Below are 18,527 nucleotides of genomic sequence, written 5' to 3'. Positions count from 1 at the left end.
CTTTGGCCCTTGCTTCCTGCTCTGTTCTGTAGCTACAGCAATTCCCAATCTACTTCTTTGAAGTCTTGTGCCTTGATGACTGGGTTTTTCCACTTAGATGAGACAGGAAGGCTACATGGGGCTTGACTGGAAGGAATACCCTTCTGCAGCTGAGCTACAGTTCTGACAAGGTCTTTCCCACTGGACAGTAGTCCTGTCTTATGGATAAGATTGCCACATTTTGCAATGATTGCCTTTCTCTACCAGAGCCAGGAGGACGTCTTTCTCAAATCTTCACCATGAAAACCTGGTGTGGTTCCTAGAAGGAACGCTCACAAATGTATCCCCTTCAACCCCAACACACACACACATGCACACTAAGACGATGGCCCCCAGGAATTTCTCAGTCTTGTGCTAGCCTCTACTTCAGCCTCTAGCAATTCATCAAAATTGCCAATTAAACATTTCTAGCAGTCTGCAGCTCCAGTGGCTTCTGCTCCGGAGAAGCAGATTTCAGCTGTGATTCTCATATTTGCCCGTCTCTCTAGATTTTTGTGGTAGTGGCTTAACCTGTGACCTCTATTTCTCGTCAGTTCAAGGAAAAGCATTGATTTTAAGTTTGTCCAGATTTTTGTTGGTGGTGATAAGTATAGAATGATGATTTCCAGATTCTTTGCATGCTTGAGCTAAAATCATATACCTCTAATTAAAAAAACTTTTCTCTTGATTGTTGATCCAATCATTTATCCAATGATATTTTTTGCTATATCCCAAACATGGCATATAAATAGATCATGTGTGCTCTAGATAATATCTTTAGCCAGTGAGGGTTCCCTTTTCCTCTTGTGGGCATATAGAATGAGAAGCTCATGACTGCAATCCAATTGAGATTATCTTGGGTTGGGGCTGGGTTGGAATTTTATCAAGATTTGTTCATATTTGGTAAATCCTTGTTTCTTGGGTTGTGGTGCTTCCCAGTTTTTTTTTTTTTGTTTGTTTTTAATCTCTTCAGCCTTACCAGAATGCTCTACCCTTCAGAGTTTTTTAGCTTAGTTCTTGCTTCACGTAAGTTCAAGTATGGCTAATGACTGCAAAGGAAGACTGGCTTTGTGTTTGCTGCAGAACTTCTCTCTCTAATGGGACTTAGTTTCTTAAACACTGTATGAAATTTCAGTCTGTGTTTTTGTCTACGTCCTCAGTTTCCAGCAGTGCAGTAGAGTTCAGCAAATGTCTCAAGGGGAAGACATGCTTCTTGGGGAATATCCTTTCAATACATCACTTCATCCACAGATGTCCACCCAAAGTCTTCCAGAAGCATCCCTCCATTTGGGCCAAGCTTAATCTTCATCTCATATTCAGAATTGGCAAATGCATCAAGAGAAGAAAACAGTCAGCAATTAGCATCTCCTCTAGGAAAAGCTCTTGTATCTCTCTGGCTTAAGTTCTTTTGGTCTTCATCACTTTTGGACCTCTCCAATCCTTTAAAAATATGAGATGTATAATTTCTCCAATTAAAAAAATTACAGTGGTAATACAGATCTGCATGTCTACAGTATCTATTTGGAATCAGATGATATAGATCACATTTTTTTCAGAGGAAAAATTAGGATTCTTTCATTGGCATTTGCCTGTATGTACCATGCTAGTAGTAGGTATCAGCAAAGCTACCTAATTCTACCCATTGACTCACAAATTAGCTAGATATCTGCAATCATCTCCACATGTTTAGTGTTGGACTGTCAACAAGAGTAGGCATCCAATATCTGTGTTTCAAACTTTGAGAAGTATAATAAGCATGTACCTATGGTTCTGATGGGAATTCAAGGCAGCCCAGTGGAGGAGAGTTCTGCATCTGTAAAGAGGAGCAGAAAGCATAATAGACAAAATTGCACAATATTACATGAAGCAGAAGAAAACAGGGGTATCCTGAGGGACACTTTAATTAAAGCCCAGAAAATTGCAATTTCTTTAGAAAGAACACAAAGAACAGGAAACATCCGGTATAGATTCACAAAGGACTACTTAGAGGTATACCAAAAAAATTATACTGGAAATGATGAACAGAGGAGGGAAACTCAGAAATAAAAGAAAAAAAAAAAGAAACATGAGCTTCAAAAAAAAAAATCTCAAACTGTTTCAACATTGTATAATGCCAATGAGGTCAGTGTGCTGCAGAAAACTACCACATTAATTTCTCAATGTCTCTGGCAAGGATATGAGCTGTCAAGTCCTTAGGAAAATGTGAAACAAATAATCTATATTGAATTCAACTTGGTTGGAGTGCAGGATAGATGGTGGAGGTTAGTGAAGGTATAAGTTTCCAACTGCAAAGAGATCTTTGTTCGTTTTTGGCATTCCCCAAGATTGAAAGGTCTGCCTGTGCAAAATGTAGAGGAGCATTATACACATGTATTTGTGGTGTGTGTATGTGTGCAGTAGGGTAAAGGCTGAAGAATTGTGTGTCATCAATTTCCCCCATAAATATGAGAACTCTCCTTTCCAAACGCAAATGAAAAACAATCTGACAAGTGGCACATGTACTTACGGTTCAAGGGACACAGTATTTAAAATCAATGATGTTCTATAAAACTCAAGGCACTTTGGGATGCCATACTGGAGTGGTAGACTGAGGGTAGATTCTGGAGTCAGACTCAGGTGCAAATCCTGACACCACACTGAACAAATAAGTGAGCATGGGAAGGTCATTAACTTCTCTGAGCTCGTCTTTTCACATGTAGAGTGGAGATAACATCTACTTCCTAGGGTTTCTGTGGTGATTAAGCAATACACAGTGAACGCTAAGCATAATGCCAGGTACTACCAGATAGACACCCAAGAAATGACACCACTCGTGAGTATGCAGTGCAGTGCATGTGGGAGAAGAAAATATCAAGTTGAGGTGGCAAGGGCATTACTAGAAGGAACGTTTCAGGTTAAGAGGGAGGGACAGTCGTGGCTGTGTCCTAAATGAAGTCACTAGGAGATTAGAGGTGGGGGAGCAGAGGTAGAGGGTGAAGGATTCTGGTACTGATATTATCAGAAAACAGGAGTTCTAGGGAGGCAAGAAATAAAAATGATAAAATGCAAAACACAGGTGGGAAGGCCCCAGATGCAATTTCCTGAGTCTGGCCTGTTTCAAGATTCTTCTGAGCTATGGTTCAGTTGTGAGCCTGTCTCCATGAGGTCACAACAAATCTGGTAATCCAAGGATCCTACAATGTGACTGTGTCTTCATGGTTGCCTTCCCATGAAGCCACTACAGTGTCTGCTAATTTCAGGATCCTGTGTGATCTGATCCTTCTCTCAGTAAAGTCACCACAGGGCCCCTGGCAGGCCACTCGGCTGCAGCATTCCCACTAGCCACATTGGCAGGACAAGGGGTTGATATCTTTGAAAGTTTTTTCAAAGCTAAAATCCATGATCCATAAGTTGAAATACCTTGTAATTTTTTTTAAAAAGATCAAAATAAGAAGCATATAAGTGTAATATGCAAGAAGAGATAAAATCAGTTATAAATGACTTCTGTGAGAATAAGAGGAAAACAATGCAGAGGTTATTGTGGGGGTACAAGCCACACACATATCTTTATTTGTGGTCTTGCTGAAGAATGGAGATTAATCAGAGGCAGGGGATGGGGAGAAGGAGTGATTCCAACTGGTGCAATCTGGTTGAATCACCCTCCTTAGAGCCCAGTGCTTCTAGGTAGAGAAAGGGGGGCTACCTCTTCCTTGACAAGGAGTCATCCATAGAGAGGTTTAGAATGTGATTCATCTTTGCTTCTGTGGCTTGAAAGACTTCCTCTCCTTCTATTTTTAGCCTTCAGCCCAGGTGTGATTGGGCTCACTGAGTGACTGGCCTCTTAATTAATTTACCTGATAAAGGAAACATTTTGTGCTTAGTCAAACAGTGGGTGAGGACTGGGTCTGAAAACACACCATCGGGATGGAACAAACCTACTTCTAATGAGGTCAGGAAAGAATAAGGATTAAGAGAAATTGACCAGAGTGGATGAGGGCAGCACCAATCAGATTTCCAGGAGCAGAAGATTGTGAATGTGACCCTTCATTAAAAAAGATGTTGGCTCTGACAAAGCTTCAGGTAAAGGGCTCGGTCTTGCCCAGGGATGGGAAAGAGGGAGGGTCAGTGTGATTTCAGTTTTCCTGCCAGGAAACAGTGCACCAAAAGTTTACACATTTACTCATCAGCATTCCAAACCTGGGTTTCTGTAGTGATAGACTTTCTCCCCCTTCCCCTAACTCCACTCTGTTTAGGCAGCAGGTCACAGTCATGAATGAGATAGGACCAGAGACCTATCACAGTAAGAGCTGCTGCATGGAAAAGGAAACTCATCCCACAGTTCAGTTTTCCCCTTATCTTTCCCATAAGTGGGGGGAATGTCAGAATTGTGGCAAAGTGATGGTAACCATGTTCCTGGTGCACAACTGCTGGGAAGAGTTGTTACAATTAGATTTTATTATGATTTTCCCTCCTGTGGTGAATAGATACTAAGGTAATCCCCAGTGAGCCCTGCCTCCTGGTGTTCCCGGCTTTGTGAAATGCTCCTTTCCCTGAGTTTAGGTGGGATCCATGCCTTGTTTTTAATCAATAGAATATGGCAAAGGTGGCAGGAGGTGTGTCCTGTGATTGTACTGTGTTGTGTAAGACTCTGTCTCACTAACAAACTCACTGTTGCTCTCCTGCAGGCCCCAGAGAAGCAATATACCATGCTGTGGACTGCCTGTGGAGAGAGAATTGTGGGCACCTGTAGCGGCTAAGGGCAACCTCTGGCCAACACCCATCGAGGAATTCTGCTAACCTGTGCAAGCTTGGAAGTGAAGTCCTCCTCCACTCAACTTCCAGATGAGAACACAGCCCAGCAGATTGGGCTACTTAATTGTAGCCTTGTGAGACCGTGAGCAAAGGGCCAGGTAAGCTGTGCTTGGAAGTCCTGAACTTCAGAAACTGAGATAGTGAACAGATAAGCCACTAAAGCACTAAGGTTGTGGTAATCTGTTATGCACCATAGAAAATGACTATGTCTCCTTAGACCGTATTTTGCCTGGGGATTTTGACATCTTCATGTTGAGAGTCCTTGAGGTCTTGGGTGATGGTGCCCAACCCTCCCCTTCTGTTGGCTGTCTACGCTGGCAACTAGGAATGGCTTTCCGTGATTGGATGTCCTTCTGAAACACATCTTCGACCTTGAGGCACAGCCACCAGCAGTGGTAGATATGCTAAACAAAGCTTTATTAACACAGTGCTTCCCTTTGGCATGGATTCCCCTATTTTATGATCCTCCTATTATGTCAGACCCTGGGTCAGGCACCTCAGCAAAAATATTCATGGTGAAGCCCAGAACTGCCTACAGAATTCTAGAATCCTGTAGAAGAGAGGCGTGTTGAGATAAATGCCTGTTGTCCAGGCAATAAGGCAATCGTAAGGAAGATATGAACCCCACCACTTTGAGCATTTCCTTCCTCATTTTGGTTGCACTGTCTAGGCAGCCAGTCCTCCCATGCTCACATGTTCTCATTTGAGCTGCTTTTCTGCCCATTGCTTCCTGTCTTAACAAAGGGGGTGCAAGTGGGCCTCCCTTCCCTTGGGAGAGCCCACTGGGCTTTTATGATGTTCTTGAATGCTGTGTGTTTTGTTTTCTAAGTGATTCCATATTCAGTGGTGTTCATTCTTTGCAAAATTTTGTATGGGGTGAACGTAGTCTTTAGCACCATTGCTCTTCGGTTTCTACAACTTTCCTCTATTTTCGCTAGTTCCTCTTTCTCCTTCAGGACTCTGATCCTTCCCTTTCTATCAAATGCTGATCTCAAAAAGAGGACCAGCTGTGTTAGTCATCCAGCCTGGCAGTCTCTTCCAAGCAGACTATACAGCGGTGGTACCTTTCACAGGGATGTTTGTAGATTTGGCTTAATCACTGTGGGTGAAAGAGGTTGGCTATCATTTGAATGGATTAATTATGTGGGTGTCTAGGAAGATCTCTTCAGACAAGGAGGAAATAATCTGGTTGGCTTGTGCATAAAAACAGTTATCATCTCACTTGTGACCAGTACCATGTGAAATGTATGGATATGTGGTGTCACGTGTGCATTTACAATAGTGGTTCTCAACTGGAGCGATTTTGCCCCCTACTGGACATTCGGCAATGTCTGGGGACATTTTTTGGTTGTCACAAGCCCGGGGGAGGGGATGTGTCTACTGGTATCGGGTTTCAGAGGCCAGGATTGCTGCTAAATCACCTCCAATGCATAGGACAGTCCCCAAGATAAGGAGTTATCTAGCCCAACTTGATAGCAGGGTTGAGGTAGGGAACCCCTGATTTAACAGACTCAAATTCAATGCCATATATTGTGGCAAAGAAAAAAAGCAAAAGCAACAAATGCAGATAAAGTAAGAATTCCCTCCACTCACCCCATTTTTACCCTTCAGAACGGTTTTTCCCTCCCCTTGACCAGCCACAAGTGAAGCCCACAGAGAAATAAAGTAGGCTATCTTCTTTGCTTTGAACTGCTGTTAAGATTTAACATTCATCTTTATTAACTTTATCCTGAAAGTGTACATGAGAATGTGTATTCTGGATTAGAGACAGGTGATCATTATTCATTTAGAAAGCAAATAACGTCTGCAGGGTTCCTGTGCCTTGATTCTCACCCCCGGGGTGAGGTGGGGAGAAGTAGGCCAATGCCATACACAGACATAAACACAAAATCTGCATCTGAGCAAAGAATGAATTTTCTCTCCTGATGCACAGGAGAAAGAGGCAGCTGCCTCCTGTCCCCTCCCAGGAGGAGGGAGGAAAACCTTTGCTCCTAGAGATGGAGCCCTAGAGCATCCTGGGTTCTCATTCTATCTAGAGTGTAAATACATCCCTTCCAAGGCTAGGTGAGCTCTGGAGTCTAGTTTTGAAGGCCTAGAGATATTTCTGTCTCTAGACTTGAAACGTCAACAGCCAGACAGAGTTAGTACATCTCTTTGGGGTTTTCTTACTCGCTGCAGTTGTACATTAACTTCTTCCTGAGGCTTTCTCTGAGCCCCCATTTGCAGGCAAAGTTATTCAGAAAGCCCCAACACCACCAGAACACACACATATTTCTTCACACCCAGCCATCCCCAGGGCTTCTGAGGACTTAAGGATCTCACTGATGACCTGCTTTTCCTTTTGTGGCTGCCCCAAGTAGGGTAGGAACTCTCCTGCCATGAAGAAGACTGCACCCTTGAGCAGAGTCCTCCCTTGCCACATTCCATGAAGGTTCTTTCCACAAATATGATCAGAAAGCTCTACTGGATTAGTAGAGCACTGACCTTTCTGCAGATGGTATGTTTACAGTTGAGAAGGAGCCTTGTGGAGACAATATTCCACCCAAAGATTGTGTCAGGGCAGGAATGTGGCCCTGGAACTAACTGGTGCTGGGAATGCTTCTAAGATCCCCTGAAAATAGTCTAAGGGAGTTGTCATTTGCACCCAAGTGATTGGCATTTTTTGGATTCCTTTAGCCATTGCCACGCACACAGCTCACACAGTCAGCAGCCTGTTCAAGGACAGTCGTAACACACTCTTGGCCTTTGGGGATTTTTAGAAACAGTGCTAAAAATGAAGGGAAAGTCATTTTAAGATTCCTTCAAATTGCACTATTTGGGGGTAAATGTGTTCTAAATGATTCCCAAGGGAAAAAAATAATGCTGTTAAGTTGCTACTCCATACCTAGAATACAAGATACTGAATAGCACATACTAGGAAGCAGGTGCTTATCGTTTATGAAATAAAGCCTGAAGGTGAAACATTCAGTATATTACTTACACTTTGTTTTGGAGGTTTAAGTATTCGCTGGGGAGAAATTGATAAGAAGCCAGAAGCTGAGCTTGGATCCTGTCATCCATGCTTGACCTCCCAAGTGTGAGGGGCCGTTCAGCTCAAGTTCATTTCAGGAGGTGGGTGGCAAACCAGGCTGTCTGACTCCAGAGGTGCGCCAAGCCTCATTTTACCCAGAGAGCAAGAGACAATGGTAGTGAGTTGTAAATATTAGCTGTTGAGCTCTGTATTCCGTGATCCCATCATTCTGAAACTCATTCTGTTTTTTTTTTTTTTTTTTTTAAGTAATAAGTAGATATTTTCAAAGAGGCTCAGTTAGCACCAAAACTCAGGAAGGACCTACACCAGTTGCCATCCAAAGGTATCCATTCAGCTTGTAATTGTCCTAGGGTGATGCAAGTTAAGACTACCTGAGTCCTGCTTCCTAGGAACTTCCAATCCATAGTGGGGAGAAGAGCTACTGAACAGGAAATTGGGCATCTGCCTGTGGGTTTATCTCCAACTAGAGATCTTCCCCTGCTTTAGGTTGGAGGGTGAGGTGTATTCTCTGGAAAAATTTAACAGACTAAAGGTTCCATTTCTCCAAGATCAGCATCAACATGGACCTCTGTGAAGTTACTATTAGATGAGATGGTTTCAAGACTCTTCCATTTTACCTGAGTTAAATAAATGGCACTTGGAGCCCAGGGTTTTGAAGACCATTGAGGCCAGGAAGCCAAGGAAACTCTTCCTGGATTGGTTGGTTACTGCTCTTTTCTCAAGAAGCCAATCAAGCCATGTTTTCAAAATCTCAGTACATGCTCAACCCAGGAAGAAAGTAAGAAAGGGCACAATATCCTCTGGTTTCAGGAGAACACAGAACCCATCACCTGCATCTAAGTGAGCCTGAAAATATTTAATGAGGCACCCAGAGCTCACTGATTCAACTGTTTAGTGACCAGGAGGCTCAGGGAATTAGATTAGGAACATGGCCAATATAATCCTTTTCCCCACAGAGTTTATAATTTAATAGTGAAAGTGAAAGAGGGTGGCAACCACAATGTGTAGTTGAGGGAAAGAGCCAGCTTGTTTCAGGAGTCGTGGGAGGTCTCCCTAAGAAACAGTGCCAGAAGAAGGCCTACCCATGGCCAACAGACACATGAGAAAATGTTCCATATCATTTGGCATCAGGGAAATACAAATCAAAGCCACAATGAGATTCCACCCCACACCAGTGAGAATGGCTAAAATTAACAAGACAGGAAACAACAAATGTTGACGAGGATGCAGAGAAAGGGGAACCCTCTTACACTGTTGGTGGGAATGCAAGTTGGTGCAACCACTCTGGAAAACAGTGTAGAGGTTCCTCAAGAAGTTAAAAATGGAGCTACCCTATGGCCCAGCAATTGCACTGCTGGGGATTTACCCCAAGGATACAGATGTAGTGAAAGGAAGGGGCACCTGCACCCCAATGATCGTAACAGCAGTGTCCACAATAGCCACCTGGCGGAGGAGCTGAGATGTCCTTTGACAGATGAATGGATAAAGAAGATGTGGTGTCTATATACAATGGGATATTACTCAGCCATCAGAAAGGACAAATACTCACCATTTACTTCGATATGGATGAACTGGAGGGTATTATGCTGAGTGAAATAAGTCAATCAGAGAAGGACAATAATCATGTGGTTTCACTCATATGAGGAATATAAGAAATAGTGTAAGGGACTATAAGGGAAAGGAGGAAACTGAGTGGAGAAAATTAGAGGGAGACAAACCATGATAGACTCCTAACTCTGGGAAACAAACTGAGGGTGTAGAAGGGCTGGGAGTGGAGTAATTAGGTGGAAGGCATTAAGGGGGGCACTTTTGGGATGGGCACTGGCTGTTATACTATAAGTTGGAAAATTGAATTTGTTTTATTTTAATTTTTTAAAGATTTTATTTATTTATTCATGAAAGACACACAGAGAGAGGTAGAGACACAGGCAGAGGGAGAAGCAGACTCCTCACAGGGAACTTGATGTGGGGCTTGATTCCAGGACCCCAGGATCATGCCCTGAGCCAAAGGCAGACTCTCAATCAGGGAGCCACCCAGGTGCCCTGGCAAATAGAACTTAAATAAAATATTAAAAAAAGAAGCAGTGCCAGAACGCAGGGTGAGTCTGGGGCAACCCTGCCAAGCAGATGGCCTGCAATGCTGGCTGCTGCCCTGGGACATGCCCCACAGAGTGCAGGGTTCTGAGCAACCAGGGACTCTTGAGGTAACATAGCTGAAGATTTATTCTTCTGTCTCCTCTAATTGGAGAAACACCACACCTCTCCTGCTGCAACTGTGGAGACCATGTTATAGGAAACACTGTTTTTTGTTTGCTTTTTTTTTTTTTAATTTCTCTCTTCCTCCTTTCCTCCAGTCTCATTCCTTCTCTCTTGTCTCTCAGTACAAAATATAAGCCAAGCTCATTCATACCTATGAGGGCATGTCTCTGTGGTGTTTCAGCATCTGCTCAGAACTGCTCAGCAACCAGATGTCCTGCTGGAGAAGTGGTTGTAGAGAGGTGTAGAGATTGAAATTTTGGCACTGGAGGATGAAATCACTAGGTGAGAGGGATGGACCACCAGAAGCAAACTCTGGTTGTGCATATATCTGATGGTGCTTAGCAGCTGTTGGCAAACAATTTTATAAAACATTAAAAACATATTTATTTATCTATTCCTGAAAGAGAGAGAGAGGAGAGAGGAGAGAGGAGAGAGGAGAGAGGAGAGAGGAGAGAGAGAGAGAGAGAGAGAGAGAGAGAGAGAGAGAGAGAGAATTCCAAGCAGACACCCCACACTGAGTATAGAGTCCAATGCAGGGCTCGATCTCATACCCTGAGATCATGACCTGAGCTGGAACCAAGAGTCAGACACTTAACCAACTAAGCCACCCAGGAGCCTCATGATCTTTGATGTATATTTGGCTCTTCTCTGTTAATGTTCGTGCTTTGTCTTTATAAAATCTGATGACGCAGCCCATCCCTGCTCATGTAGAATGGGATGGATGAATGAGAACTGGATCTGGTGTGAGAGCCACTGGTCCAGTGTCCAGGGAAACAGCCTTCATTACAAAATGGCACCTTAATGGAAGACCAGGAGACTTCTTTCCATTACAGGCTCCCAGCATGAGTTTCCTAGGGAGAAAGAACCAGGCATGATGGCCTCTTTCTTCTTCTTGCTCTGAGAACTTTGGGCCTGTGGAATGGAGCTTTGCCAGGCTCTGGGCTTTCCTGGATATGAAGGAGGAAAGTCCTCCAGTCCTTGCAGAGACAGCAGGGCATCTCTGGAGGTGCTCACAATGTATCAGGGTCAGGTGAAACAAAACATGGCCCCATTTCACCATGACTCATTAATTAGGGGATGAAAAATAGGTCACAGTGATGTTTCAACATATGGTGGCTCATGGAAATTCAAATAACATACAAATAAGAATTTTGTGCCACAAGATAATCTTTTCATGTACGTCAGGTGTGCTGACCTGGACAGTTATGGTGACATAAATGCTATTAGTGAGCATAATCTTTGAGCCTTGAGGTGTGACTTAATGGTCCCAGGCTCAGACTTTCAATCAGTAATTTTGTAAGTCTCTTTTTCCTTTTTTTGAGAAAGGCAAATGTGGGCCATTATTCCTATGGCCCCACATTAATGCTGGCGTGCCTGGCAAGAAATCTCATTACATTACTGATTTCAGAGTCAAAGTGCTTATGTTATAAAGAAGCTAAAATTTCACCTGTAGGAAAATTGGCACAATTTCTTATTTTACCATCCTCAGTGCCAAGCATAAAAAATGCACTTTCTGTTTGGGTAATTTTGCACAGCAGGAACTTTAAATTATTTACAGCTTTCCTTGTCTGGAAGCAGAGGAAACACACCATTTTCCAGGCCACAATTTATACTGTGAAATGTTCTTAGAAAAAAAAAAAGGGAGTAAATTACTGATGTGTGCAAGAATCAGAGAAAGAACACGGGAGTGTCAAAAAACAAGGGGTGTCTTTCTCTTGCTATAACCAAGGTGGATCTGAGGGACCTGCAGGGCAGTTAAACATCAAGATGCCTGGAAATTGCACTGTTCTTGGAGGCTTCTGCAAAATGATTCCAAAACTATCGTGAATGACCAAAAACTGGAATGAAATGATGAAAACCTGGCTGTGAAAGCAGTGCTGGACAGAGGAGAGCACTGGTGGCTAAGAACTCATGAAGGTTGGTCCATGTCTCATGGGAGCCAGCCAGGGATATGCATTTTGGGAACTCAGTCCCCTAATTTTCAGGCAGAGCATTTGCATGCCTGGGGAGGTAAATGAAGGACCCAAAGTCATTTTCCTTTCTTCTCTTGCCAGCCTTCTGTGTCCCACCAGCCTCGTGCCCAATAGCCTCGTGCTATTCCTACTGAATAGCTGGTGTGCCTGGAGCATCCTCCACACAGCATCACTAAGCATTGCCATCTGCTCATCAGTATTAGTCCCCATTGCTGATGAAGAGCTTCACATCTTGGTTTTGAACTGATCACCTGCCAACTTAATTAGTGAAAATGAGTCCATTAAGGTTAAGGTTCTGGACCTGCATGGTTAGAGACCTCACCTGGTGGTGGAGAGAGGGGTCTGTCCACATGCCATTCTTCTTGGGCTTCACTTCTAATTCTATTAATTGACTTGAGTCCAACTAAACAAAATAACAATAATGCTTTACATTCATTGAGCAGCATTATGATGAGTATCGTGGGATTAACCTCCCTTAATCCTTATCTCAAATACACAGACTAATTCCAACTTTATAGTTGTGTAAACTGATTCTCGCATAGATAGGAAGAGGTGTTGGTGGGATTCAGACTAGACACTCTGCCTGTAGAGACCACCCTCTCCACTGCCCTGCTGTCCTGAGTAGCAAGCAAACCCTCCTCAGCTGGAAGTTAGCATTGGATGTAACTCATGAAGCATTTACTTACCATCCATTTATCACAATGGCACATTCAGAAACATGCCTAGTAGGGGTCAGGTACAAGCAAAATAAATATATCTCTTCTTTCGACAGTCTTACTGCTTCTGTTCTCCGTTGGCTGGGGAGAAACAAAGGCTAAAATAATTAATCCATGTTCATAGATAAGAAGGAACATTCCTCCTGCTTGGAACATGATCTGGACCCCTCCTCCACAGACAGTTCCCAGGTGGTTCAAGAAGAACTCACTTCATTCAGGATGACTAGTCAAAAGTAAACCACTGTAGGATCTATTTAAAGGTCCTTCAAGGAAGAGCCAGAAGACGTGGCAGTTCAAGAATACTCACTCGGCAACATTTGTTGTTTCCTGCCTTATTAATTTTCCCATTCTCACTGGTGTGAGGTGGTATCTTATTGTGGTTTTGATTTGTATTTCCCTGATGACGAGTGATGCAGAGCATTTTCTCATGTTCTTGTTGGCCATGTCTATGTCTTCCTCGGTGAGATTTCTGCTCATGTCTTTTGCCTATTTCATGATTCAATGTCCACAATAATCAAACGGTGGAAGGAGCCTCGGTGTCCATCGAAAGATGAATGGATAAAGAAGCTGTGGTCTATGTATACAATGGAATATTACTCAGCCATTAGAAACGACAAATACCCACCATTTGCTTCGATGTGGATGGAACTGGAGGGTATTATGCTGAGTGAAATAAGTCAATAGGAGAAGAACAAACATTACATGGTCTCATTCATTTGGGGAATATAAAAAATAGTGAAAGGGAATAAAGGGGAAAGGAGAAAAAAATGAGTGGGAAATATCAGAAAGGAAGACAGAACATGAGAGACTCCTAACTCTGGGAAACGAACTAGGGGTGGTAGAAAGGGAGGTGGGTGGGGGGGGTGACTGGGTGATGGGCACTGAGGGGGTACTTGATGGGATGAACACTGGGTGTTATTCTATATGTTGGCAAATAGAACACCAATAAAAATAAATTTATTAAAAAAAAAGAATACTCACTCAGTCAATACTTTCAGGTCAAGAAGAAAGTGACCATAGAACAGGCTCAACCTATCTTCAGAAAATCTTTGAAATCTTAATTAAGCTATCACCATCAAACAACATGAAGTGAAAGAGAAAAAAACCCAGACATTCAAGAGCTCAGGGAACACCTAGAGAGAGTGAGAGCTAAGATAGGGAGCTAAGAGAGAGAGAAGGTGAAAGATGGAAGTTGCTCTCCTGCAGAGCAGAGAGCAACCTGAGTTACAGCCCCAGTGTGTGCAGGTATCACAGCAGGAGAGCTGGTTTGTAGGGGGAGCACTCACCCTCTTGCTAGCAGAACTGCCTCCAGCATTATTTAAACTATTTCAAGACATAGAAAAAGAAAGAACATCTTCCTTTTCAAAAAAATTGAAGCAAACGGGGTGCTTAGGTGGCACTGTTAAGTGTCAGACTCTTGGTTTTGGTTCAGGGTGTGACCTCAGGGTCGTGAGATCAAGCTCTGCTTTCAGAGCAGAGTCTGCTTGAGGTTCTCTCTCCCTCTCACTTTGCCCCTTCTGCTCGTGCTTTCTCATTCTCTCTCTCTCTTTCTAAGATAAATAAATAAATCTTTTAAAAAATTGAAGCAAATACAGCTTTGTTATCAAAGGTTAAAAAGAAAAAGCAACGTGAGAAACAAAAACCACAGGCAAATCTTACTGAATAATAGTTTCTAGTAACACATTAGAAAAAATCATATTAAGAGAATTTTGTTCTCAGAATACAAACTTCCTTCAATATTAGGAAACCTTTTAGTAATAACTCACCACATTAATAGAGCAAAAGAGAAAAGGTTCCCATTAGATGCTGGAAAAACAGCTGATAATGCTACATCTAAGTTATGAATGGAAAAGAGTAAGAATTGCTTTCTCAGCAATATGAAATATATTCAACACAAGATATAACAAGCCAAATGAAATTTGTGATTTTTGATTGTTTCTTGCCATAAAATCCATTTTGTGGTCAATTGGACGCATTTGAAAAAATGTGGGTATTATTATAATAAAGCTAGATATTATACTAATTACTAATTTTGTTTTGTTTAATAATGATTTGTGTCCATATAGAGGAATAGCTTACTTTTTTGGATTTTCATGATTTCTGTTATTTACTTGAAATCAGTCAGCAATGTGTGTGTATACACATGGTGTGTGTGTAAAGCAAGTAAGAAAGAATGTTAGCAACCGTTGAATCTAGATTCTTTGGTTTATCATGTTTATTTTCTAGTAAACATCTATACTTTCTAATTTTATTTATATTTTAAGTGTTCATGATAAAATATTTTTAAAATAGTCATCTCAATCTGAAAGGCACCTTAATGCTTTGTAGGGCAACACTGAAAGCATCCCCATCAGGTTGAGAGTAAGACAAAAGGACATGAAATGTTATCTGGTTCATCACTACAACTAGAAAGGAAAAGGAAATTAGAGTGGATGAAGTATTGTTGTCCTTACGGAAAAAAGTGGAAAAAGCAAGAAGAAACAGTTGAAAAGCAATTATACACAAGAGAATCCAGAAAGGGTCAGAATAGAACAATTAATATACAGATACTAATTGCTGTCTTACACTCAGCAGAGGGAGGTTACGGTCAGAGAGAAATCCATTTATAACATCGACAAAAAACATGACATAGCTGAGGGTGAGCTTACCAGGAAATGGTGAAGATCGTGCTGAAGAAAACATTAAAACATTATGAAAGGACAAGACAGACTTGATAAATGGGAAAGCACTCTGCTTGGACAGGACTCAGCTTCTTGGAATGACCAACTATCCCTTGGTGAATCTATACATTTAATATAATGGCATTTTTTAAAGGGAGGAATAAACAACCTTTCTGAAAATAATTTTAAAATAAAATTGCAATAATTAAATCAATGTGATGCTGTGTGATTAGGAAAGACAGACAAATGGAAAAGAGACACAGTACAGGCCCAATTAGGTAAAGAATTTAAAGATGTGATTTTAAATTAGAGAGGAAAATATTAATTAATTATTAAATAATGATTGTATTTGGAAAAACTAAATAGTATCTGGAAAAAATAAATTGTAGAAAACAAATTTTCAATAGCTCAAACTATATATATAAAGAATATATATAAAGTGTGTCTATGCATATATATGTATATATAAACCATAAAAGCACTATAAGAAAGCATAGGAATGAAGATTTTCTCTTCAGCTATTACACCAGAACTAGACTGATAAATTTGACTGCATATAGCCCTGAATTGGGAAAAACTTTATCACAAACGAACTCAAAACGAAAGCAACAATCTTGCAAAAAAATGCAGTTTATATCATGATCAAAGGGTTGGTTTTTCTAACAAACTAATAAGAAAATATTTAAAATAAAATAGAAATTGAGTGGAGGGAATATGCAGATAGTTTCCACCATTTTACCCAATACAATATAGAAAGCTCCTAGACACTTGGAGATGTGTTCTGAGTCACACGAGTCAGGATTCATGCATATCTAAATGTTACCCTGACTCTGTTGTTCACCTGTCAGGTTGACATGGACCAGAGACAACAGCACTTGGGGAAGTTAGGGGGAGACGGACATGCTCTTGTTTTGTGGCTAGAAATTGTCACTTGGTACATCTCTCGAAGATAAATTTGGAAATTTTTATTATAAATTTTAATTATGTTTAATTAATCACATTTTCTTATCAGGATACATTTATAATATTTGATGATCCGGCAATAGCATTATTTACTAATTGTAAATATTTATATATAAATATGTAATATTTATATATGACTATATTATACAAATATAAATATAACACAAATATAAAATATTACTAATCAATCATATATAATTAGTAATATTTTATATTTATGTTATATTTGTATTTGTATAACATCTTTATTAGGAAGCCTGTATGTAAATCCATGATGACATATTCATTTAGTGGCAGCTCTTACAAAGGATGAGAGAAGTCTTTGGTGCTTGCATTGAAACATCTGCAAAATAAATGTGAAGTGAAAAACAGCAAACTCAGGAATATGGTGATGAGCAGGCTATTATGTGTATATTTTCCACTCGTATGATTGTCTTGCCCAAATACAGGATATCCACCTCTGTGAGGCTCTGCAAACAGCTGGTAGCAGTGCTCACCTCGGGGGCCAGGCTGTGGAAAGAGGATTGGTGGTCAGAAGCCTACATCCCGCCATATAACACGTTTATCCTAACTTTGGTGTCATTTGCACATAGTATTTATGCAAATCATGACTACGATTTTGAAGACAATAACTTTAAGAGCAAGCACACGCATTCACCATGGGCCAGGTGCCCCTCAGATGGGCTTAGACTTCTCGGGTCACACCAGCCTCACAGCCGCAGGAGGCAAGCGCAGTTGTAATGGATGATAAATGCAGTGCAAGGCGCACGGTGCTCAGGGGACAGTGACACTGGGATCCTTCCAGCCATTTGCTTTGGAGTCTCTGCTGCATCAGATGTTTGTGGAGGAACCCCAGTAGAACGGGGTTTTTACTCTGGCTTGTGACACTAGTTACAGAGGATGGAAAGGAAGCCCCTTTCCAGAGGTGTGAGTGAATGGGGCCCAGACTCAAGGCTGGGTGGAGCTGGCTCAGAAAGAAGGACCCTGCTCTTTTAAGAAGTGAGGGATCTGGTGAGGATCGATGCCATCAGCACGTGATTTGCATGGCTGGTGGTCAGATGCTTCAAGGTCAGCTCCAATGACCTACCCCATCCTTTGTAACAGCTGTTCCTAAATAAACGCATCGTGATGGATTTACACATTTCATAACATAAGCATTTGGTTTGTTTGTTTACTAGCCTTCTATTACAGTCGTATTGCATTTTATATGTTATGTATTTCCATTATATTTTTATTTATGCTCTATGCAATATACACATCTGTAAATATCATCATATTATATGCACTATGACTGTATGAAATCAGTAGTGACGTAAGAGGGTTCAAGTCCCTGAGGACTAAGCCTTGCTAATCAAAGCCACAGTGAGGTGAAGATTCACCCCAATCAGGATGGCTAGAATCCAAAAGAGAGACAATAATGTGTGTGGGTCAGGATGTAGAGAAACTGGAAGCCTCTCCGTGCAGGTGGGAATGTAAAATGGTGCAACCACTTTGGAAAACAGTCTGGCTGTTTTTCAAATGGCTAAACACACAGTCACCATATGACCCAACAATCTCACTCCTAGGTGTATATGCAAGACAAATAAAAACATCTGTCTACACAAAAACTTGTACAAGAATGTTTATAGCAGCCCATCCCCATAATAGCCAAAAAGTGGAATAACCCAAATGTTTTCTATCAACTGAGAATGGGTAAAGTGTGGTGCACCCACGTGATGGAGTCATTGAGAACCTGACGCAACATGGATGCACCTTGAAAAACATTCTGTCATGCGAAAAACAGCCAGTCATAAAGGCCACATATATGATCCTATTTTTATGAAATAGGCAAATATACAGAGATATAAAGTAGATGAGTAGTCACTTAGACTGGGGATGGGGACAGTGGAGAATGGGGAGCGAGTGCTTCACAGGTATAGGGTTTCTTTTTTTTTTAATTTTTATTTATTTATGATAGTCACACAGGGAGAGAGAGAGGCAGAGACACAGGCAGAGGGAGAAGCAGGCTCCATGCACCGGGAACCTGACGTGGGATTCGATCCCGGGTCTCCAGGATCGCGCCCTGGGCCAAAGGCAGGCGCCAGACCGCTGCGCCACCCAGGGATCCCTAGGGTTT

At 41.6% G+C, this 18,527-nt stretch overlaps 1 long non-coding RNA gene across 2 annotated transcripts in view; it reads left to right on the top strand.

Moving 5' to 3' along the window:
• Nucleotides 1-18,527, top strand: part of LOC106558093 — a 31,602-nt gene that overhangs the window by 8,291 nt on the left and 4,784 nt on the right. Inside the window, exons 2-4 of one of the 2 annotated variants that reach the window (XR_005382421.1) lie at nucleotides 3,887-4,077; nucleotides 4,683-4,907; nucleotides 12,845-13,200. This is a non-coding gene — a long non-coding RNA (uncharacterized LOC106558093). Of the gene's footprint in view, nucleotides 1-3,886; nucleotides 4,078-4,682; nucleotides 4,908-12,844; nucleotides 13,201-18,527 lie in introns of those variants that run through there. The other variant, XR_005382422.1, reaches the window with a different exon arrangement.

This window comes from Canis lupus, chromosome 31 (genome assembly GCF_011100685.1).
Source record: "Canis lupus familiaris isolate Mischka breed German Shepherd chromosome 31, alternate assembly UU_Cfam_GSD_1.0, whole genome shotgun sequence".
Classification (NCBI taxonomy): domain Eukaryota; kingdom Metazoa; phylum Chordata; class Mammalia; order Carnivora; family Canidae; genus Canis; species Canis lupus.
Note: the sequence above shows the minus strand (reverse complement) of the source record. Positions and strands in the feature narration are given on the sequence as shown.